This window comes from Triturus cristatus, chromosome 3_2 (assembly GCF_964204655.1).
Source record: "Triturus cristatus chromosome 3_2, aTriCri1.1, whole genome shotgun sequence".
In the NCBI taxonomy this organism is placed as follows: domain Eukaryota; kingdom Metazoa; phylum Chordata; class Amphibia; order Caudata; family Salamandridae; genus Triturus; species Triturus cristatus.
This window is the reverse complement of record NC_140584.1, coordinates 1,095,203,512-1,095,227,135: the sequence shown is the minus strand read 5'-3', so window position 1 is coordinate 1,095,227,135 and position 23,624 is coordinate 1,095,203,512. Positions and strand designations below refer to the sequence as shown.

Genomic DNA, 23,624 nt, shown 5'->3' with positions numbered 1-23,624 from the left:
CCCTATAATAATGAAGTTCGTCCGTAGACCAGAGCCTGTGCCAGAACTTCACTGGCTTTGACACAAGCTCCTCTGCAATAGGGGGGAGACCCATGTCCACTCTCAGAGGCTGAAGTGGCGTAGCACTTGGAAGGGCTAGAAGGCGCCTTAGAAAGCTATTTTCCACTGTTGATAGGCCCTTCACCGCTTTATATCCCCATAGCTCACTGCCATACATGGCCGCAGCCTTGGCCTGGGTCTTGTAAGTTTCAAGGGCCGGGCTTATGGGCTTGAAGGAAGAAGTGTTAGCCACTTTCAGGATTGCACCCGAGAGTTGGGATAATTTGGCCTTAGATCGTGCTATCTGTCGGTCCCATGCTAGATTTTCCTGCAGTGTTACCCCCAGATATATGAAGGTGGACACCCTCTCAAGGCTGGCAGTCCCCAGGGTGGGATTAGGCCTAGTTTTGGTTGGTGGGTTGAAGATCATGAACTTGGTCTTTTCTGTGTTCACCTCCAACCCATGCTGATGACAGAAAAGACCAAATCCATCCAGGATCCTCTGGATCCCCATGGGGGATTTTGAAAGGAGGAGGGTATCATCGGCAAACATGATTGCCGGTACCCTCCTACCTGCCAAACAAGGGGCGTCGTTGTCCTTGACGTTTTCCAGGTGTGAGATGACGTTATTAATGAATAAGCAAAACAGGGTCGGTGCCAAGACACAACCCTGCCTCACACCTCGACGAACAGGAAACCTGGATGAAAGTTTGCCATCTTTTCCACACCTGACTTGCGCATAGTTGTTCTCATGCAGCCTGGCTAAGATGTTAAGTAGCTGGGGGGGAATTCCTAACTTTTCCAGCACCTCCCAAAGTTTCCTGCGCGGGACTAGGTCAAAGGCTGACTTCAGATCCACGAAGACCATGTACAATCTCCCGCCCTCAATCCTCACCGTCTTCCAGTAGAGGAGGACTAGGCGGAAGATCTGGTCCATGGTCGACGTGTTTTTCCTGAAGCCAGCCTGCAGGGGACTCATGATGTCATTTTCCTCCACCCAGTCTAATAGATGGTTCAAAATAAGACGCGCAAAAAGCTTTTGGGGAACATCTATCAGGCTAATAGGCCTGTAATTTGCCGGACTCAAAGGGGACCCTTTCTTGTAAATCGGAACTATTTCAGCCCCTAACCAAGAGGAAGGGACCGCCATACCTCCCAAAATAGCATTAAAAAGAACAAGAAAGTACGGGGCCCAAATGTCAGGGTGGTATCTGAACAAATCACCGGGTAGCTTATCCAACCCCGGTGCCTTCCCCAGCGCTAAGTGCTCCAGTGCTAGCTTCACCTCCCCCAAGGAAAATTCCAGGGCCACATCTGGAAAACAGAGGGACTCCACCACCATCCCTTCCGGCCAAAAAGTGGTTTCTTGGTATAGTGTCCCAAAGTGGGCCTCCCAAATAGAGGGGGCAATATTGGGTTCTACTGCAGATAGCAGATCCCCTGTTCCATTGTTTACCAGAGCCCAAAATTTTCTAAAGTCTTTGCATTTGAGGGCTTCAGACAGTTCATGCCAGTGATTCCAATCCCACTCTGCCCTTGCGTTGGCCAGTGCTAACTTGTACCCCCTCCTAAGGGCTGCAATCTTCACCTTATCGCTACCCTCTTTAATTGCGGAGAGAAGCTCAGACTTAGTTTTCCTGCAAGTGGAGGTATACCAAGTCGGAGCGCGAGTCTTTTTCCTTCTAGTAGGCAGGGCCGGGTTAAAAACATCTGCAAGGTCCCTCACTAAGGCCTGGTGAATGGCGAATAATCTCTCATTGTAGTCTGGGAGTCTAAATTGATTAATGAGAGCATCCACCTCCAGGAACCTAGGGAGTGCTATGCCATAGAGGTTTTTTATAGCTTCTTCTTTGTCAACTAGATTCCCCCATTTCACTCGGCGCCTGCTTGTAGTAAGTAATATGTCTCCCTGGTCATCTCCAGAATCGGTAGTTGGCAGCCCTAAAACAGGAGCTGGGTGCTGGATCTCCAACAGAAGGGAATTGTGGTCACTGTCTGTCCTCGGAGTCACTCTAAAATCATCAACTTTGGGCCACAGGGAAATATCTATAAAAATGTAGTCCAACCTTGACTCATGGCCCTTTTTGTTAAAAGTACACACCGAAGGAGTGTCAGAGGGGGTGCGTCCGTTACACGCTCTCAATGCAAAGTTCAAAGTGAGAGAGGTAAGTTGTACTGCCAACGGAGACCAAGCTTTGGGGTGAGGTGAGGAGGAAGGTGGAACTCCCCAGTGGTCATCCTCGGCAGTAAAGGCACCCTCCATTAGACCCTCCAGGGGTTCGAAGTGGCAATTAAAATCTCCTCCCATCACTATTTTCAGGTCGCTTGGCAGTTGTCCTAGAAAAGATGAAAGATCCACTAGGGTGGGGGATTCCTTACCCATAGCGACAGGTCGAGAGTAGACATTAACAATAGCCCATGTACTTTTACCAGGCCATCTGAGGAGCACACACTGAATGTCAGGTGAAAGTGTGTCCATTCTGTCCACCTGACACCCAATGTGGCTCGCCACCCAAATTGCTAAACCTCCCGAGGGTCTCCCTCTCCCATTCGACTTTGCCGGGATTTCAAAAATGTCATATCCCCTCCTAAGCTGTGGTGCCCTAGCCCATGTCTCCTGGAAAAGGAGAATGTCACTTTTGCTGACCAAAGTATCCCACTCCGGGGTATCCACCTTACTCGATATGCCAGCTACATTCCAGGAAAGGATAGTCAGGCCTGGACCTTGAAATTGGGAACCTGCTTCACTTAGTGTAGACGGGATATCATGTGCAAGATTACCCAGGTCGCCCAAACCAACAGTTATGGGCGACTGAGTGGGTAATTCAGCAACCTCCACCAATTGCGTTGTAAGAACAGTTGGTGTGTTTGGTGGTTCCTCATCCAAAACTTGGATGCTTCCCAGGGCGGTCCCCCCATCATTTGCAGGGGCCAGAGACCTTTTTTCCTTTGCGGGAACAGATGTACCTTCCCCCCTAAGTATAGACCCATAGGCAAAATTTACTGGGTGTTGTGGAATGTCCCTCCTTATTGGTCAATCTACTTGATCCAGGCAGGAGAATCTGTTCTGAAGGGCAAAATTGCCATGGGCAGGCAGTGTGTTATACTTGGGTCTGTACCGTGAACCATCTACGGCAAAGCCCACTCTGGTCCAACTCTGTTCCCTCCCCACTACTAAGTTGGAAGCGTTTGGGTAGAAGTGTGAGAGGGATACTAGTTCTATGTTGGACTTATCCGGCCTTACCAGCCAGTTGCAAATGTAAGGGGCAACCAGTGGGCTTTTAAAACTAATTATGATACAATCCCCTGCCCTGTTTTTGGGGGTAATTCCGATCCATGGAATCCTTCTGACCATCAACACATCCCCATTGATGTTAGAAGGGAGGGGCCTGTTAATATTAAGCCAACTAATTACCTTATTACGGAGTGAGTCCTGCGGCTCTCTGGTGTCACCAGTGAGCTCAGGAACTCCCACCATAATCTCTGTGTAGGGCACAGCCTCAGGAGGCAAATTAACCACCCTGCGCCTAGTATTGGGGCTAGTGGAGCGACCAGTATGTTCATTGTTAACTCGCCCCCCACTCATTGGAAGGGGTAGTGTTGGTTGCTTGGATCTTCTAGGTGCAGGGACAGGGGGCCTAGACATTTGTGAAGAGGGCAGTGGGGGAGCATAACTACCTGTTACACTGTGTTGTGCCCCAGCCGGGACCTGTATGCTTGTTCCGGCAGTAGATGGTCTATTCCCTGCAGAATCCCGGGGAGCCATCTGTGCATTTGGACCCAACCCCCTGCTAGGACTATTCCTGTTGTGTGCGTTTTCTTTAGCCTTAAGTCTAGCAGCTATGGAATCCAATTTAACAGACAGGGGCTCCAACAGGCTCCTGAGGATATCCCTAAAAGAGCCAATTAGAGCCTCTGTCGCATTTGGAGGATTTCCACCGAAAATAAACGGGCCAGAACACCCAGGTACCCCCTTGGCCAATGGCGAGTCTACTTGATCAGACCCAATTCCCGGGGACGCAACCACGGGAGATGCCGGAATGTCTGAGCTAACATCTGATATTGGGTTGGTTTTATCCATTCTGGCCCTTTTAGCCCCTCTAACTTTCCTTGACCTTTTTCTTTTCGGAAGGTGGTCTACTCTAGTGCCTACAGGATCTATTGGCGCTACAACTTGCCCTTCATCCTGCGCTTTAGACATTTCCTCACAGTTCATATACGGAGTGGTCTCCACCACCCCCGAGGGACGCAGAGACTCACTATCCCTTAGTAGATTAGACGGAGTCCTAAGTTGTTGGAGGACTGTTTCAATTGTCTGATCAATACTATCCATGAGAGATAGATGGGTGGCATCAAAGGGTATTGGAGTACTAACATCGATCGAAGAAGAGTCCGAGGGGACCACTGAAACTGACACGTTTTCTAAGTTAACCTCAAGGAGAGTGTCTGGTACTGTGCGACCTTTGCTAACCGCAGCACTAATCTTCGGGAAGAATTTTTCCAGTGTGCTAGAGCACTGTTGGGCAGCCTTACTCCTGGATACTCTAGTAGCCATGGCGAGAGGAACAGTCAAAGCCGCAGGCTGATGGAGTATGAAGAAAAGCCTGAGACAGGGACAACGTTAAAGGGGTGGCCCGGTCCGGTCTCTGCCGGCCTCTAACGGCCTACAACGGCCCGCTCTTTGCCCGGTCTTCGCCCGCTCCCTCGTCCGCGCGCGTCCCGCGTACGCGTTCAAGGCGGGGTTAAAGTAGGGGAGGAGAGAAGGGGGCGGGAAGAGGAACCAGGTGCGCGCGGTGGACGGCGCAAGCACTTCTGGACCTCGCAGTCCCGCTCCCTGTGCAGGTGGCGTCTAAGGCACTCCCCCAGCCGAGGTGACCGAGCAGAAATGCTCCCAGGTCACACCAAGGGTTTTGTGAAGGGCTCCGCTGCAGTTGATGCCCCAAAAACGGCCAGAACACTGTCCACAGTTCTTTCCGCTGCACGAGCGGCTACTGATTTAAGTTTGACCAATGTCCACCTGTGTGAGTCTCGTGTAAACGTTTCCTAGTATCATTTAAAGATGGAGCATGGTGGTGTAGCGAAGACAGCCTTTGACGGAGAACCGGGTGAATTCCACACAGGACTTGCACGTTACGCAGTCACTGAAATGTACATGAAAGTCCGTGGTCAATGTCTGCGAAAGTATGTTTTTCTCATAATAATATTACTGTTATACATTTTCATTGGGATGTCAATCAACTCCTTCTCTGTGCTGCTAATACCACAGAACACATTGTGCCAGTCACAGATGCTCAAGTCCACAGGATGCTGCCGCTGGGGCATTCTACGCATTACGTCACATGACTGATCTTTCAGAATAACGCTTTATACTGTTGATTCATCCATCAATTTGTAGATTCTGCGTGGTGCCTCATTGTCTCGTGATGTATGGAACCACTCCCAGGAGAGTGTCACATTGTCTCCTTGCCTTTGTCTTTTAACCAGCAGTACCATGCCAATTTCCACATTGACTGAGTACATAAAACTCCGCGTCCATGCTAGTGGCTGCATTCCCAAATGATGCAAATCACCACGGCCACAACTGTGTACACACAGCTACAATACCCACACTTTCCGTGCAAGTTTGGATAATTGCTAGTGTGCAAAACACCAATAAAATTCCAGTTTCCACACTGTAATGCAGGCAGCACATACAGTTCACATAATGCTCCAGTATGTTATGGAAAACAACAGAACAGTGCCAAGTTTCCTAAACACCATAGGCAGGACACTTTTCACACTATCCCAATATATAAAACACCACAATCTGTCAGAATCCATAATTCCCAAATATGTTGAACACCATGAACATTATGTTACATTATGTACAGCACCGTAACCATGCCATTGCTCACATTGCCTAAATGCATAGAACATAAGCATATCACGTTCCACGATACCCCGGTATTTGAATAACTATCTTCTCCTCACAACTCATTCGGGTCACTTTTTTGGGAACATCTGGGCTGCTGATCGTCACCATTACTGCTAAATATAGGCCACATGTCCATGCCTGCGGCAGATAAAGAAGCAAATGTTGCTCAACTTTATATGTTCTTGACTTTACCCTTACCCCAAATGTTACCTTTATCCATGGTAAAATTGGCAACAAACCAATTTGCGCATTTAATTTACTTGTAAGTCCCCAGTAAAGTGGTACCACATATGCACAGGGCCTGTAAATAAAATGCTACTAGTGGGCCTGCAACACATATTGTGCCACGCACTAAAGTAGCCCTTTTAAACATGTCTCAGGCCTACCATTGCAGCCTGTGTGTGCTGTTTTAAACTGCCATTTCGACAAAATACACCTTTTGCCAGGCCTAAGCTTCCTTTTTTAATTGATATAAGTTAGCCGTAGGCAGATCCTCCAGGATTTTGCGGTTTGCAAAACAATTGCGCAATCTGCAGTTTTGTAAAAAGGCAGCGCTTTTTACAAAAGTGCCAGTGAAGTTCCTTTGATTGGTCCAGCGTTGACCACTGAGCCAAATAAAAGGAGGGGGTCGGCGAGCAGGCGAGGGGTTTGTTTACTCACGTGCTGTATCACAGGCCACTGCTGCTGCTCGGAACTTGGACACCAAAGAGCAAGTAGGTTTTGTCCCGGCCTGGCAAGATATGCAATTATTCTGCTCGTCTTTCCTTGACCTCAGCACTCTCACCATCCACAGGATTAAAATAGACGGTGTGATTGCAGGTGTACTATTTAAAAACAAAGAAAGAATTCGGGCCCGCCGCCCGTGGGCAAGCAGCGAGACCCGCTGGGGCACTATTTAAAAAAAAAAAGACAGAATCCAGGCCCGCTGTGGGGCAATATTTAACAAAAAATAAGAAAGAATACGGGCCGGCCACCCGTGGGCATGTAGCAGTGCGCATGGGGTCATTTTTTGTTTTGTTTTTAAAAAGAAGTACAAACAAAATTCTGCAAAATTTGACTTTTTGCGCCGCTAAATTCCTGTTTTTGTGCCGCAAAATTTACAAATTTATGCCGCAATATCCTGGGGGGTCTGATTTCGTTATATGTAAATATAGCACTATAGCACAGCACAGATGGGTTTGGAAACTACAACAACCAAAAGAGGAAAGATCATTAATGAGAGATGAGAATAGAACGGCTAATCAGCATGTCAAAAAGACGTCAGTGGGAGAACGACTTGCACAGTGCCCAATAGTTAGTGTCAGCCCAGGAGCACTGATGACGCGTGAGGTGGGTCACCATCGGGGCCCAGGATCGGATATATCCTCGGCATCCCAGGGTCAACAAAAGACTATACAGCACTTAGTAGAGTGACCCTTCTCCCATCTAGGCTTCCGTACACTGCCCACTGCCGCAACATATTGGGGCGGGAGACACACAAACGCATGAATATTCATGGCACTTCCACTCTGAGCAGCAGTGCACCTGCACTTCAGCCCCACTGGCTCTGTTGGGGATAAATGCATCCTTTTATTAGAAACACCACAGAATTCTGTCCTTGCACAGTGAACTCTAACTAATAATGTATTTGGGCCAAAATATTTTTTGTTGATTGTGTTCTGCAAGTGATCTCACAGTTTGTAACTCCTGATCCCAATGTTATACTGTTTTTACAAAACCCAATCTTTTGTTTTTCGAGCGAATTAGAGTTCAACTGTTTCATGTAACATTTTATTTTCATTATAGCAGCTTCAGCTCTTTGGAGCTTCTAAGAGCTGCAGGGCCAATTGTGGATCAATACTGTGAATTTGATTTCTGGATATTGATGACAAGATGAGCTGTATCTCCCTGCCCGGGGAGCTGAGGCTACACCGTGCATGGAAGCGGAATACTCACTACGGTGGCGTGCAGGTGAAATGTTTCTGTTGAGAACCTACTCTCTATCACACCGTTCCGGTTAATGGCGGACGCTGTGCAATAGCTGACAGTCCAGTAGAAATCAAGGTTGTTGAAAGCAGGTTCTGACTATCAAAAAGGAGAACAGTGAGGTTTGGCAATCAGGAACAGTTTAAATTTTATCAAACAATAGCGGCCGGGAATAGCAGCCGCATCTCTTCCAGTTGCGTGATGGAATTCAACTTGCGTTAGGTACATGGCATGCTTTATACTGTACAGCGGGTACAATAATGAGAAGCTTATCCCCCTTTGGGCAGGAAATACTGGTACAGTGGGCCATAGATTACGTGTTAGATGCTTGATCCCAACCTAATAGAAGGGGCCATAAATACCAACTGGAGAACACATCGGGAGGTGGGCCTAGTGGCCGGGTGGTTTGTGTGCGTGTAATCTAGGGTGACGCTTACTACCAGGCATTGTTTAGGCATTATCTGAAGAATGCAACTGGCTGGTTGATAGGGCTTTGTGTCCTGGGGCTGAATGCAGGCCCTCTGCTGAGCATTTGTTTGTGTTTATGAGTGTGTGCATCTGACTCGATTCTTAGGCGTTACATCTTTGGACCCTATGTGATTTACTGCTGCAATCTTTCAGGTGTGTTTGAGAGTGCTCCATAGCTTGTGTTTCTATCACAGGACAGAGGGCAGCTGTGTTATGTTGATCTGATAACGGGTGAGTCTGAAACTGTAAAAAGGGTTTTATTATGATTTTGGGTAGCGCATGCAACAGTAGCTCCCCGGTGTGCTGGAGTCCTAAAAGCAGAACCTTTTTTATAAATCAATCCGATGCTAACAAGGTGTAGGTGCAAGAAGCAACATGGGGCACAGATGAGGGTGGAACCAAAATGGGGGTCTAAGTACAAAGGTAATACAGGGGCGTGCCTGGGGGGATGATTAAAGGACTAAAAAGAAACAAGTGGATCTGGTGGGGAGACAGCACACCAGCAAGAAGGCAAGGTGAGGGAGTGGGGAGCAAGCACACAAGGGAGACAATGGGAAAACACATGCACTCCCCCATAGTTTTTAAACACAAAGAAAAAGTAGCGCCTGAAGAAATAAGCAGTGGAAGGACATAGTAGTGTGACCATGCTCCAAGGCAGGACAAACACAAAAAAAGGAAGAAAAGCCAACACAGGTAAGAAAAAAAAAGGCAACCAAGTGAGTGTAACAATTAATGGTAATCAAATGTCGGGCTCTATGCTCGCTGTAAGATAACAATATGTCTGGCAACAGATAGAACATTTGCTGTCATGCACGCCTCTTCAGTCAGTACTGAGTATTCTGTTCCACCCGTTCCTTGGCATAGACAACAATCGACTGAATACTTGTTCCACCAAGTTATCCAAGTTGGAGAACTACACGTTTTTGTGGAGTCTTTACTTTGTTTTTGCCATCCCTTGGTGGCCAGTATTCTAGTTGTGTAACTCATCTCCATAAGGTTCGAAGGATCACAATCTTGCACCCACCGAAGGACCAAGAATTTACTGGTGGTACACAGTACTAAAATCACATCAGGTATCTGTGTAGGGATAGGAGTCAGACATGTGTTGGCGGATGTCGTTTTGGGAGGTTAGGTGAGGGGTGGGTGTCAGATATTTGACTCTCTTTGTATGAGAACCCACTTATCATTTCTACAATTTTCAATGTGTTGGCACAAGTGGCCATCCATAGCAACACAAGAAAATGTATTGTTAGAGAATCAAAGTAACAGGTTGCAAGCAGGAAGTTCTTCATATTGAAATAGAACAAGTAATAGAGGTAGGAATGTTGTATCAGAAATGTTGTATTCTAATAGCATTACATAACAGAGATAAGTGAAAACTCAACACCGAGGTTGGCATGCCCCCCCAACCCAAACAAGTCTATGTCAACTTCATGTCTACCTACAGGAAACCAGACTTTATAGTTATAAATGTCAATTAATAGCACGCATGTTTGAGAAATGCATGATTATTGCCTTTATGCATTCGATTAATTGGTGCATCAGGGAAGGAGAGCCTTCGAATTACTCAAAATGGATGGGTTAATTTCACCACTTTTATATATAGGTGGCCATTTAAACAGTGTTGGCATGCACATTTCACATACACCACTACCATATAAGGCTTGCCCCAGCCCTTATGTTTCTCAAAGTGTTGACAAGTAGAAGAGGAAAATTATAATTTACTCTGCCTCCTCCTGCGAAACATCTCATCTCCTCCCTCCACATGGTCCAGAAAACTGCAGTCAGATTAGTTTCCAGCACGAAGACCTGTGAATCCTTCTACCTCACTGCTGTGACTCCACTGGTTTCCTGGCATTTACTTAATGCCCTCTGCCTTGTGCATAAATCCATCCAAGAGCGCAAAGAAACACACTACATTACCACATCCTTGCACATTGCTGTTATGTTATTTCATGTATGGCGCAGATAATCATAGGTGAGGGCATCCAAGCACTGGTACAGGCAAGACACTAAGGTGCTGAGTATCCGGCCCACAGAAATTACTCGTAGAGCCAGGCTTTCAGCTTTTTTCAGAATTCAAGAAGTGAGGAGGAGGCCCTGATGTGCTGGGGAGGTCGTTCCAGGTCTTGGATGCAATGTGGGAGAATACTTAATAGAGCAAACCTAGCCCAGATCCCCATCTATTGACCCCAGCTTTGAAGAACACTATATAGTGATTGAGATTAAACCTTTCTACTTCAGCAGGGGTGTGGAATTCCTATAGCCCAACGCCCAGACCATATTGTTTGGGGTCAAGGACAACAAGTTTTCATGTTTATTTTGTCCTTGGGACCAGCAGCCCCACGCCCCTGCAGCACAAACCCTTCGGCTGCCAGATTACAGTACCACATTATGGATCAGGGAAGCATGTTGTCTGCTGTTAAGGTAATAAGTGTGTCCATATATTAAAGCTGTTCGAACTTGTATTTATTGTTCATTATTAGAAAGACTTTATTATTAGTGTGAGCGCTCTAAGGAAAAGTTGTGAGTTCCAACTGCACTACTGACAGTGGAACCAGTATAAAAATGTGCGCGCACGTTTGCAAAGTTTAACAATATGAGGCTGCGTATAATGCTTCCAGGCTGTTCCCTGATTAGATGCAAATATATGCAAAAGCTTGAAAGCATGATTGATGATTCTTTGCTCTCAAAATAAAATCTTCATTAAAAAAATGCTAGTAGAAACGAAAGATTTTAGATACCATTTCTTTGAAGCATCATTTGGTAAAATGTGTTGATGCATGCTCGTATTTCCCAAAAATATTCATAATGGAAAATTAGTGTAACCAGTTTCAATGAAATTATAGGAACCATGGCAATAAACAAGCATTGGCAAAGCCACTAGGCATGACATTGATTGCCAGCCTTTTGGTTTTGTCAACGCATGTCTTGTTTTGACATGATTTTTGTACAACTTTATTGTTGTGGGAGCTGCCAAGCCCTCAACATTATAACAAACATTGGAAAAAGCTCAAACAGTTTAGGTGTCGAAACCCACACATTGCCACAGTAGTTTCTGGCACTGAACAAAACTACTTTGTGTGCTAATATGCTCCTTGTGAAAGAAGAGAATGCCATCACTCCCAGTGAAGTCAGCCGATAGAGAGAGAGGGATAGAATTTTAATAAAAACAAAAGGTCTTGGTTAACGCCAGACCTAAATAGGCGCCCAATTCTTAAAGAAAGTGTTTTAAAGAACAAGGGTACCCCAATATGCGAACCTGGGGTGATATAATGTAGAAGGAAACAATGGTTCTTAATGGCCTATGAAGGTCCAGGACAGAGAGGAGCCCTTAAGAGGGCAGGTGATTTTGTATAGGTACAAAGACTCATAGGGGAGAGTGATACTTAATATAGAGAAAGGGGACAAGAGAAGTCAATATATGACACTTATTTATTATACATAAGATGAATTCAAGTGCTCACATATTCAGTGACAACAAGCGTGACGTGAAGGTGAGGGTGAACTTTAGAAAAGAACATCGCATTGGCAACAGTTGTGAACCATTATTTGTTAGATCAGTATAAAGGGTTCAAGTTGCGTAAGGTCGATGACGTTTCGAACTCAGTTATTCGAGTTCATCTTCAGGACAATTGTGAGCATATGAACTCTAAATGTAAGAAATGCAAAGAAATAGATATAAGTATAAATAACTCATAGTGTAGTCCCTGAACTGTATACAGCATCACAATCAATTAAATGTGTGGTACATAATGCTCTCCAAAGAGTGATGCAAAAGAGTACACGTTTAGAGTGCCTAATTGTGAAAATGACCAATTGAAGAATTAATCAATAATGAAAATAGATAAACTGTGTACTGCCATAATAATTGACACATAGATCATTTTTGAAATTATTCGCATTACACTCATATCGACGCAAGGGAAGAGGATTAATTAACCATGGGAAAACAAAGTACTAACAAAGTGGTATATACTGATTGCCATCTAGGAAGCGGGGACCTGAGGCAGCGCGAGAGTAGTAAAATCACTTACTTAGCATATGGGAGGGTTAATCATTGAAGGTGTAGACAATTAACTAGCGTTTCACCGGTGGTGTCACCACTTCAGTGAGTGCCTCGAGGAAGATCGAAGGCCTGGGGAGAGGGGGTAATTTGTGTAAAAGAAACTTACAGCAATGTTGCGTGCAAGGATACGGGGTTGGGCCGAAGTTAAAAAGGACTTACTTGAGAAAAACGCTGTGTCCAAACACATCAATTTAGAATGGAGCGAGGGTGTTCTGGTGCCGGGAATTGAATCTGCAAGGGAGGGGAGTGATTAGGAACAAGTGGACATGGCGGCCGCGAGGGAGGAGAAGGACGAATTAAGGGTTACTTACTTTTAGAGGCGGCACACAGTCCAATAAATGTGAGTCTGAAGGAGGAGTGGAGCGGGTCCTGTTCGCGTGCAAGTACGCGCTGTGACTGGGAATGGAGCCGGAAGCGCTAGGTATATATACAGAGGGTTGCTATTGGATACGTTAAGAGGAAGCAGCTGCGTGCGCTAACACGCGTGTACACCCGACGGCGGTAGTAGGCTCGGGACATGCCTGATTACAATAGGCAACGAATGAGAAAGGGAGCATGCGTGTGGGTGCAGAGTAGGTGATTGGTAAGAGACACGTGTGTGTTGACTGCACGTGAGGGAAAAGGGGCTAAACTCGGGGGCAGTGCATGATTACATGATGCAAGGCAATGAAGTGTAAATACTTGCTACATCTTGATGAAATCACATAAAATAATTAATATATAAGCTGCCAAAGCGCTAGATTGGTTAATTACTAGGAATTGCGTGATCAGTCTTGAGTCAAAAATAAATTAAATTAAATACAATACATTAACCAATCTCATGGCTAGAATTTGGACAAGGATACATACATGTAGCGGTGGAGTGAACAACCAATTGGACTGGGTTTACAGAATTGTTGGCATATGTGGCCATGATATCTGTTTATAGAAGGGTCCTGTATTCATCCAGAGTGTTAAGCCCATGTTCGATAGTGCGGCATTTGTAAATCCATTTGCATTCCATGCGGTTAAGGATTTGTTGTTGGTTTTCTCCTCGGTGGTTAGGATGTAGACTGTCAATCACTTGCCATGTGAAATCAGTTTCAGAGTGTCCTTTGGCCAAAAAATGTTCCACCAGTGGTGCCGTTTGTATTTTGCAGCGGATCCTACTTCTATGTTGAGAGATCCTTGTCTTGATTTTCTGCGTGGTTTGTCCGATATAGAGCAGTTGGCAAGGACATTTAATACAGTAGACCACATTTTGTGAATTACAGTTAGAAAAAAACTGTAAAGTGTGTTTCATGCCATTAAATTCAAAAGACTTGGTGTTACACGTAGAATCACATGACATGCAATTGTTACATTTATAGTGGCCCTGTAAGGGAGGGAGGCCAAGAAAAGAGTGTAGAGTATTGTCCTTGTGTGTGGGGTTTTGGGCCCTGACTAGGTGGTCCTTAATATTGCGTCCTCTTTTGAAAGCAAATAGCGGGGTGCCTGTGTGAAGCTCCAGTGGGCCTAGTACTGACCAGTGTTTTTTTATCATTTTGGTGAGTTTATTGCTGACTGGGCAGAAAGTAGTCACACATGTGATCTTGTTAAGAGATGCTCTTTCTTTGGGTTGTAGTAGAATTCACGATGTGAGTACCAAGCTCGTTTCATTGATCGTTTAACTAACCGTCTAGGATAGCCCCGGTTAGTGAGTTTCTTGCACAGGATTTCAGCCTCCTGGAAGAAATCCTCTTTGAATTTACAATTTCTACGAATTCTGAGAAATTGTCCGTAGGGTAAGCCATCCCTCAGTGCTCTAGGGTGACAGCTATCATATTGCAAGAGGGTGTTACGCTCTGTCGGTTTTCTGAATAAGGTAGTGTAGAGTTCGCCATTGGAGTTCTTGACAGTGACGTCTAGGTAATCAATTTTGGTGTTATCAAAATTATAGGTGAATTTGAGATCAGTCTGGATGTTATTGAGCCATGAGCAGAATAGTTGGAGTTCGGTTTCGGTGCCAGACCAAATCATAAACACGTCATCTATGTACCTGCGCCAGACACGGATTTTATCTAGAAATGGGTCAGTCCTATTGAGAATGAAGTTGGTCTCAATGTCGTCAACAAAAAGTATGGCAAAATTGGGGGCAAAAATGGCCCCCATCGAAGTACCTTTACATTGTCTGTAATACTGATCATGGAACATAAAGTAATTTCTGGTAAGGGCTATTTCAAGGAGTGAAATGATAAACTCTGTGGGGACCTGATGTGGAGCTGGACGTAGGTTAAGGTGTTTTCTGATGACTTCTATACCTTTGTCTTGGGGGATATTGGTGTATAGTGATTCGATGTCAAGAGTGACAAGGAGTTCTGTTTGGGGGTCAAAAGGTTGGGATTCAATGAGATTGATAAAGTGTGTGGTGTCCTTTACATATGTGGTAGTGTCTTGTACCATATTCTTTATTAAAAAGTCAATATATCTCCCTAAAGGTTCTAAAATCGAACCACAACCGGAGAGGATGGGTCTACCTGGTGGAGTTTCCAGATTCTTGTGGATCTTGGGGAGGGTGTATAGGACTGGAGTCCTGGGGCTTTTGTTGTTAAGAAAGGTGAATTCATGTTTGCTAATGTAACCTTCTTCTAAAGCCGTTTTGGTAACCGTGAGGATGAGATCACTGATGTCTTGGAGGGGGTTGCGCATAAGGCGTTCATAATGAGATGTGTTATTGAGTTGGCGGTGAATTTCATTGTCGTAGGCGGTTTTGTCCTGTAGGACGATACCACCTCCCTTGTCACAGGGTTTTATAACCACATCGTCCAGGTTTTTGAGAGTGTTAAGGCTGTGCCTTTCTTCTAGACTAACATTAAAAGGTGTGAACCTGTAGTTAGTTTTTATTTCATTGAAGTCTTTTAGTACAAGGTGTTCAAATGCAATGACTTCCGGGGGCATAGAGCCACTGGGTGGGTTGAATGTGGACTTGGGTCGAAGTCCTGTAATGTCAGTTTTGGTGATTGTCTCTTTTTCCTGAAAGAATACATTCAGTCTTACTTTTCTGAAAAACTGAAGAATTTCGGTATGGATGTCAAACCAGTTGGGTTTTTCCGTGATGACAAAAGACAAACCTCTACTAAGTAGGGCTATATCAGTGGAGGCCAGTTGGTGTTTGGATAAGTTAAAAATAGGCATTTGGTCCATGTTGGAAGTGGGAGGTGAGGGGGGAGGGTTCAGTATTGATAGCCCCATTGGTAAAATTTCCTGCGTGTTTGTCGTTCTACAATTCTTAAAGAAAGTCACAAAAGGGCAGCCATGGTATATGTCCTTGCATTAGTGCAGATTTACGGCTTAAATAAAGTAACAAGAATTTACAGGAGTAGGTCAGGAAATCGTACTCTTAGAAAATATTTGTGAACTGCATTTTAGCCCAAGCAAATAAGCATGTGTAGATTTGCTCATTTTAAATTCTGTTGAGCAGTAGTAACAAGTTCACTTTCGCACCAACCACTTTTTCTCCCCAACCCTGGAAGAGGTTTTGCTCCTGCCCTTGTCTAGAGTGAATTTCCAGCCTTTCTCTGCATGGTAAAATATTAGAGACGCACAGATGAAAACCCATAAAACACGCTACTAGGTTTGTACAGACTCAAAATGGCATTTGAACCATGGGGAACTAGTGCTTACTGCTACCTCCAGCCCCAGTATGTAGTTCAGCAGTACAGTGGCAAAATAAGTGAATTGCTAGTATTCAAACCATACTATGGTATGAGCCCTGGCATAATCATAGATGCTATTATCAGAGCTCTTATATAATGAAATTGCTGCCATAATTTGCTGCCGTACTACATTGAACCAAAGGGGCAAGTGGATTTTGTTACAAGGCAATTAGATTTATGAAGCAACCTGTCCCATGGACAAGTAGATATTTTATTAAATTCCACACCCCTGCTTTAGAAAAAAAAGTAAAATTATTCATCTTTTCTCGATTTTAATGACAGTAGCTCCTCAGCGCAGAAGCAGTTATAAGTGATTTATTCAGCGTCTGTTCATTCAAGCAAAATACTCATCTCTTCCCTTAGACAGCCCCTTCTCCAGCATGACCAATAGAGCCACAAGCAGCAGGATGCCAACTCAAGTCCACTCATGCAGAAGAACAGCAAAACACCAAGAGCAAACTAACCCCTTCAACTTCATTCCTCCAGACCACCTGTTCACCCAAAAGCCATATGGTCCAAACTACAAGTGCAGTAACTGTGGGTGTGTCCTAATGGATAGAAGAGCCCAGTCTCTCAAAACTACCCTCAGTAAAGCACTGCAAGGATCCTATGAAGCATGACACACTGCTGCACAAAAATCACCCAGTAAACAACTTCCGCTGTAACAATAACAATGCACTGGAGGGATATGGAGTTCCAAACTTCAAAAGCAACACAGATAAATAAAACCCCTACAGATTGTGTATGGTCCCAGCTAAAGTGAAACATTGTAAGAGGTTGGTGCTGGAAACGCTGTGAGGGACATAAACTTCCCTTCATGTATAGGGGCAGCACCCTACACTGGTGCGACACTGACATACCGTGATTTCCTAATACAAGCCAAACTGCTGGCTTTGCAGTTCCTGCCATGAAACAAGAATGGCAGATTGGCAGAAGGGCAGGCTGGTGTGTCACTCATAGATCTGCACCGGGAGGGCCAGAGAGGGATGAGGGAAGGAATATGCAAACACAGACAGGAGCATGGGGATGAGAGCTGAAACACCAAAGAGCAAGGGTGGTGGTAGGCAAGGGGGGAGGGATGGAGAGCCAGGAAGGGGGGCGGGTGAGAAGAGGGTTTGGGATACAAGGAGGGGAACACCCAAAACACCCCCCAACAAGACTGACATTCACATAATGAACAACATGGATGCTCTATGACATTACTTGGTTTCCAGGAGTACTGTGAGGTAGGTTTCGAGCCACAACAAGGGTCACATCACTACGACCATAAAAACAACTGCATTTTTTTCATTTTTAAACTGTTCCTTCACTCATACGTGCCCTCTTTAAAGTCCTTTTCCCTTCTATCCAATCAAGTACAAATGTGGTGCGCCCCTTCTTGTGATAATAATCCCAAACAACGTAATTCCAGTTCCCGCCATTTCACATCCCTTTCGCCCTAAATCAAGACTCAAAAATTAAAGAGAGAATGAGCTGCCCACGGACACTCATCACAAACACTCAAAGCCCTGCTCTGGTGAGCATAATGAAGCCTGCTGATTGGACAGACAGCTTTTACCAGGTAATGGCTTTCCAATGTCCTCAGACTATGTATTAAAAAGAAACAAGAAGGAACAATTTTCTGAATGTTCAAGCAATTGTCTACAAAGCGTTGCATCTCCTGACTATGCAATTACTATACATAAACGAATGTGACAACTCCCTGCGCTGCGCTCACACGCCTGACTACACAACGCTGACACTCCCGTTTAGCAATGCGCAAGTGGTGCCCCCAGACGGCCATTACCACCTCGTTTGACCTCCTCCTTCTCGGCCTCGCATTCATGAGGCGAGTCCTCGCCGAGAGGCGGGTGAGGCTGTATCCAGTCACTGGAGAGAAGGCTCCTCTCTTTGTACCCACCCCATGATTATGTTTCTTCCCCCACTTGTATCTCCACATTATCAACTCAATGCACATGGATCCCAGGTGGACACTTTGATGTTACTCTTCACAAGCTGTTCACTGATATGTCTTTTTTGCTCATAAAACTGTGTTTGCGTCGCATCCTCTGACATGGGGTGTGTGGGTCTGGGGTTGCCAGCTTGGTGTATTCTTGCATGGGCCCAGAAGATGGGCGAGGCAGTACCATCTGGCTCATGTACTAGCACTCTTTACTACTCCCAGTTCTGCTCTTTTTCATCAGTTTTCCTGCCCTGCCTCCTCTCCAGTGAACCTCACCAGGACTGAGGCTGGGTGTGAAGTGTGTGGTGGTGCTTGGAATAGTCATGCGGGGCCCTTGGAAGGGACTATGTTACGATGAAGCAAGCAGGGATTGACAAATTAAAAGGGACGAAGACTTATCCGCAGGGTGAAAAGGGAAAAGTGTCCTCTTCACAAGTAAAGACATCAGGTGGGCTTGGATGCAGAGTAAGGAAGGTGACTTTAGAGATCTTTTGAGATGATTTCAACATGAGAGGGGGGTACATTTAAAATGCAGCCAGCACAGCTGGATGAAATGCATAACGTTGCAATTTTAAAAAACAACAAAAGTTGGATTCTTTTTTTTATTACGCTCTCAAGAAATGTGCAAGTTTTTGCATGAACATTTTTCCCACAAAAAGTACATTTCCAAATGTAATCTCAACAAAGCAAGTGAATACCGCTTGAAATGTTTCTCTTTTGTTGAGAAAGAGAACTGGAATAAGACTATCTGTAGGTTTTTGCTGACTTTCCACTTGGAAATTCCTTAAGAGAAGCCACAATTTCATGATCTATTCCTTAGTGGCTTCAGGGATGAAGGGGTCTGACAGCAAAGGGCTCAATTCACAAAGAAATGGAAATCTTCTCCTGTCAAACTGTTCCCATGCATTCTTAAAGTGAACAGGATCAACATAGATTACCTTGATACTCCAACTGACCCGTACACCATACTTGCAGGGTCTTTCCATTGCATAGATGCAACGTGCATAAGCTGAGGAAAATAGTGAACTTTCAAACATACTGTGATTTTTTTTTTTCCAAGGACATTATTACGTTTAGCTGCTTGGCGTATCTTCTGCCTTCTAGGATGTGCTTCCGCTGGATTGCATATGGCCTATTTTACATCTTCGAAGTATAGTCAATCATCACACGGTTTGCCACATTCAATTATGCTACTTTTTGCAGCACTGGCAAAGCCAGTAGGGCTTGTCTTAATGTGATAAACAGCATTTATTTTTTAAGCAACAGATTTAAACAGCATTTGTGAATGTCTGTGTCCATATCTGTTGGCACATTGAGTCCGGTTAGCTTTTCCAGTGCTTGTTTCCTTCATTGGACACCCAGTGTAAAGGAAGCTATTTGGTTAACTCTCGAAAAAACCTTTACAAATATTGGCTAATTCCCACATAGTTATGAGTCTGTGGTTAGTGGTTGTCACTCACCTAATTTATGCTAAATGTCAGTGACTATTCCTCTGACACTTCCCTGAGGCCTTCTACCGCTTTAAGTGGCACTTAACGCCGAGGAAGTGACAGACACTTTGATTATGTTTCACGCAAGCAGACGCCGCCTCCATACGTGCAATTTAGATGTTCACTTCTGTGTATTGCAGGTACGTGATAGGTGCATGCTAGGACCAATCACGTCCGTCCATACCACGTTTTGTGAACCAGTCATCAAATGTCCAGTGGGTAAAACTCTACCGTTGGTTGGGGTCCTGGGTTCCAAGCCCAAGGTGGGCAATTTAAAAAATATATATATTTTAGAAAATGCACTTTACCTCTTTCTGCCCTAAATTATAAATATCAGTGATGTAATATGTTACAAACCTGTACAGCCATAGTTATATCCCACCCCATGAGATCCTGTTTTTTGTATTAAATTCTCCAAAGAGCTCCAATCACTGTAGTGTCCTGTGCACTGCACTTCCTATGGGGATGCTCCCTAGCAACAATAAACATGCTATTTGTGAAGTGCTAACAGAACACAGCACTCTGTATTTATTACTAAAGGCATGAACCACTTAAGGGGAAATGCCTGCGGTCAGAAACTTCACGCCTCACTCTTTCTAAAAAGCTAAGGGTTTCCTCAGCCGGCAATAGGGCTACTGGTTGAAAACATGGACTTAAAGACATTGTGGCTCCACATTAAGTACCTCTATCCCGAGGGTAGGTGTGAAAATACAAATTCGTAACTACTTCCAGAGCCTCCCAGTATGAGTGCTCCGTGATCCATGATCCAGAGACCCTGGCCTGGGGATCCGCCTTGGCACGGAGTAGAAGGAGGTCTTTTGCACACATCAGGTCACCCACCATCCGTCCCCCCAACACTTGGGGAAGGCTGGGCCAACTAACATAAAAGAGCTGGACTAGCACCACGCTTTTCAACATTCGCTAGAGGCCTAGTCCACAGATTTATTCCTCGGGAAGTCCCTTCTCAAAGGCAGATCTACTCTAGGTTCATCACAGTTTACGTAGACCGCAGGTGAAATAAAAGGGCAAAATCTCACCTGCACACACATTTGTGATTTGGAACTAGTGTTTTATTTGACCACCTTCTAGTAGTTTTACAACGTTCTGGAAAAGTAGTTTGTAAATTTCTGACCAGGAATTCTCCACTAGGTAGACGTTTTGTTTTCTCCTGCCCTCTGTGGAAAAAAATCTAGATTTTTAACCTTCAAGGCTTGGCACGTTGAAGTTTGATTTACTATTCCCATTTGTGTCCAGTACGTAGGGCAACTTGTAAAGTGGAGAAGTGTGGCTCAATGGTTAGAGTCGCAGACACTGATGCAGAGGTCTGGCCCTGACCAGGGTTCAATTCCTGCCTCAGCGGGTCTTGGGCTCAATTTCCCCGGACCCGATAATTCTTGCCTCGGTGCCTATTCTAATCATGGGTCCCACTCTGCAACTCTGGGCAATAGCTTGCTTAATCTCCACAACGGCCCCAAAAGCGCTAGGATACCTGGCTTCACTTCACCTTGGGGGTGCCCAGGAGTGGGCACTTCACAGAGGTATGTGCATAGCGCCTGAGAGACCCTTTCGGGGGTGTACGGAGCGCTATATAAATGCACTACATTTACATTTACATTTAAAGCTCAACACCGCAATATTGTTTTCATCAAGGAAGAAACAATTTAAAAATAATTCCCAAGTTTTATTATCTGGGCTCAGTTCACAAAACTCTTTGAACACTTAGCTGCCCTAACAGCTGGAATATCCATCGCAAATCTTAAATACTTACTAACAAGTTGTGCAGAATTTTACGACCACAAAATTCATTTAAGACTTCAGAAAATAGCAAGGTTAGCTACTCATTTCAAGTTGTAGGCTTGAGTGTAGAGGCGGGTAAAGGGGAGGCTAGGGGATAGTCAGCAAAATGCATGACAAATGTTGGGAACACCTGAAGAGCCAGAAGTTGTTAGTATTCGCAAACATCTTGGTTGGCCACGCCCAACATGGATGCAAAAGACAGGAGTTGGGGAGTTTCCAGACTGTGAAACGTCATACACTGCCCACAATGCTTTACGGGTGTGTATGGTAAAAGGTTTCTCCGAGTGGATTTTTTACCAGGTTGAGTAAATAAAAGAGAACTGTGCTAAGGTAATTTTCTGTTTTGCTTATTCCTGTGGAGTGTACATGATCCTCAGGAGGATGTGTTAAGGAGCAGGAGTACATGTAAATCTGTGATTTCCATTCATTTTTATGAGTTCTACAGGGGATTTCTCTGAATTACCTGAAATTTGAGGAAGGAAACCTACCATGGCTATGGATTTCTGGCTTTCAAATGTGTTACTTTATGAATCAAGGCAGTTGTGGTCAGGAGCGGTTTTCATTCCGAGGATTCCTCCTTTTGGCAAAGAAGAAAACGATTTCACGGTGAAGAAATATTGATTTGCCCAGGATCACACAAGGTTACTTAGTAGGAAAGCCAGGATTAAAACTGAGGTCCCCTGGTTCCAATGTCTACCAAAAAGACACTAGACCACATCCCTTCCTATATGCAATACCAGCGGTGATCTTTATGCTTCGGAAAACGTCAAGACTAATACATTTCATTCGGGCCAGTTTGCACCCTGCTGATCTTCTGCAGATGTATGTCTTGGATCACTGTATTGTCTGCTCCGTAATGTGTGGTCACCTACTTCATTCACCCTTTGTCTCCTGATATAGCACCCCATCCTGCTCCCCTCTTGGGCCCCCTGCCTCACCAGGCTCTATGCCACAGTATGGCCCCCACTCTGCTTGTTTCCCATCTGCTTGGTACATCAAAATTGCTTCAAAGTTTATATTTTTGTGTAATAAACGATGGTGAATAATACCTTTCACGTTGGCTCTAGTATGCATATGATGAGTTAATATGATTACAGATGAAACAAGTTTAATGTGATGTGCAGAAGGGTGCTTGTGAGTATAATTTGCTTATGCATTTATGTGAAGACGCCATTTTGCCCAAGAAGGATGTTGTCAATGTAATTCTCTCGCACCTTTTCTTTCCGCCTCCCACCCGCCTGTTCCCCTGTGCATCTACTCTCATCATGAGTCGAGAGAAGAGTCTTGATTTAAAGGTTTATTCTTATGAATACAGAGTGTTGAATGAATGCTCTAGTTTTTCTAGACTGTTGCAAACCTGAAGGTCTTTCTGACGTAGTCCCGATGTGTAGACGCATCTTATTCACTAGTCTGAACTGATATTGCTTAAATGTTTCATATTTAGGTGTGGCTACGGCATGAAATTCGTTTGAGCGAAAGCTGCATTGCTGACAATGACATGGATGTTAACGAAGGTGCATTCCGCATCACTCTGAGTGTTACAGAAAAGCAAACTGTCTGCTCAGAAAATATTGTGAAATAACTAGCTGACCCCAAAGTGCATTGTTACTCCATCAAATTACTGCCAGAAATGCAAATCAGTCAATAGCCTCTGGACTGTCAAAAGTGGTATCTAAAGAGTTAATGAATACTGTGTTAGCAAAAAATAATATACATTGGCCAAGTTGTCATTGATGTCCCGCTGCTGTGCTCTCTGGCTTCACCCTTGGGCTGCGCTCCAGGGCCTGACCTTTGGGCAGCGATCCAGGGCCTGACCATTGGGCTGCACTCCAGGGCCTGACCTGTGGGCAACGATCCAGGGCCTGACCTTTGGGCAGCGATCCAGGGCCTGACCTTTGGACTGCGCTCCAGGGCCTGACCTTTGGGCAGCGATCCAGGGCCTGACCTTTGGGCTGCACTCCAGGGCCTGACCTTTGGGCAGCGATCCAGGGCCTGACCTTTGGGCAGCTATCCAGGGCCTGACCTTTGGGCTGCGCTCCAGGGCCTGACCTTTGGGCTGCGCTCCAGGGCCTGACCTTTGGGCTGCGCTCCAGGGCCTGACCTTTGGGCTGCGCTCCAGGGCCTGACCTTTGGGCAGCGATCCAGGGCCTGACCTTTGGGCTGAGACTCCAGGTTGCCCTTCAGAACCCTTGGCAGTTCCAGTGCTACCTCTGGTCTCAGGAAGTAAAAAGGTAATTTTGATTTCTATATAGTTGATCCTCTGCTT

The 23,624-nt window shown here is 45.1% G+C and overlaps 1 protein-coding gene across 2 annotated transcripts in view; it reads right to left on the bottom strand.

Moving 5' to 3' along the window:
* LRRC75A (leucine rich repeat containing 75A) overlaps positions 1-23,624 on the bottom strand; it is a 1,049,113-nt gene that overhangs the window by 41,948 nt on the left and 983,541 nt on the right. The window lies entirely within an intron of this gene.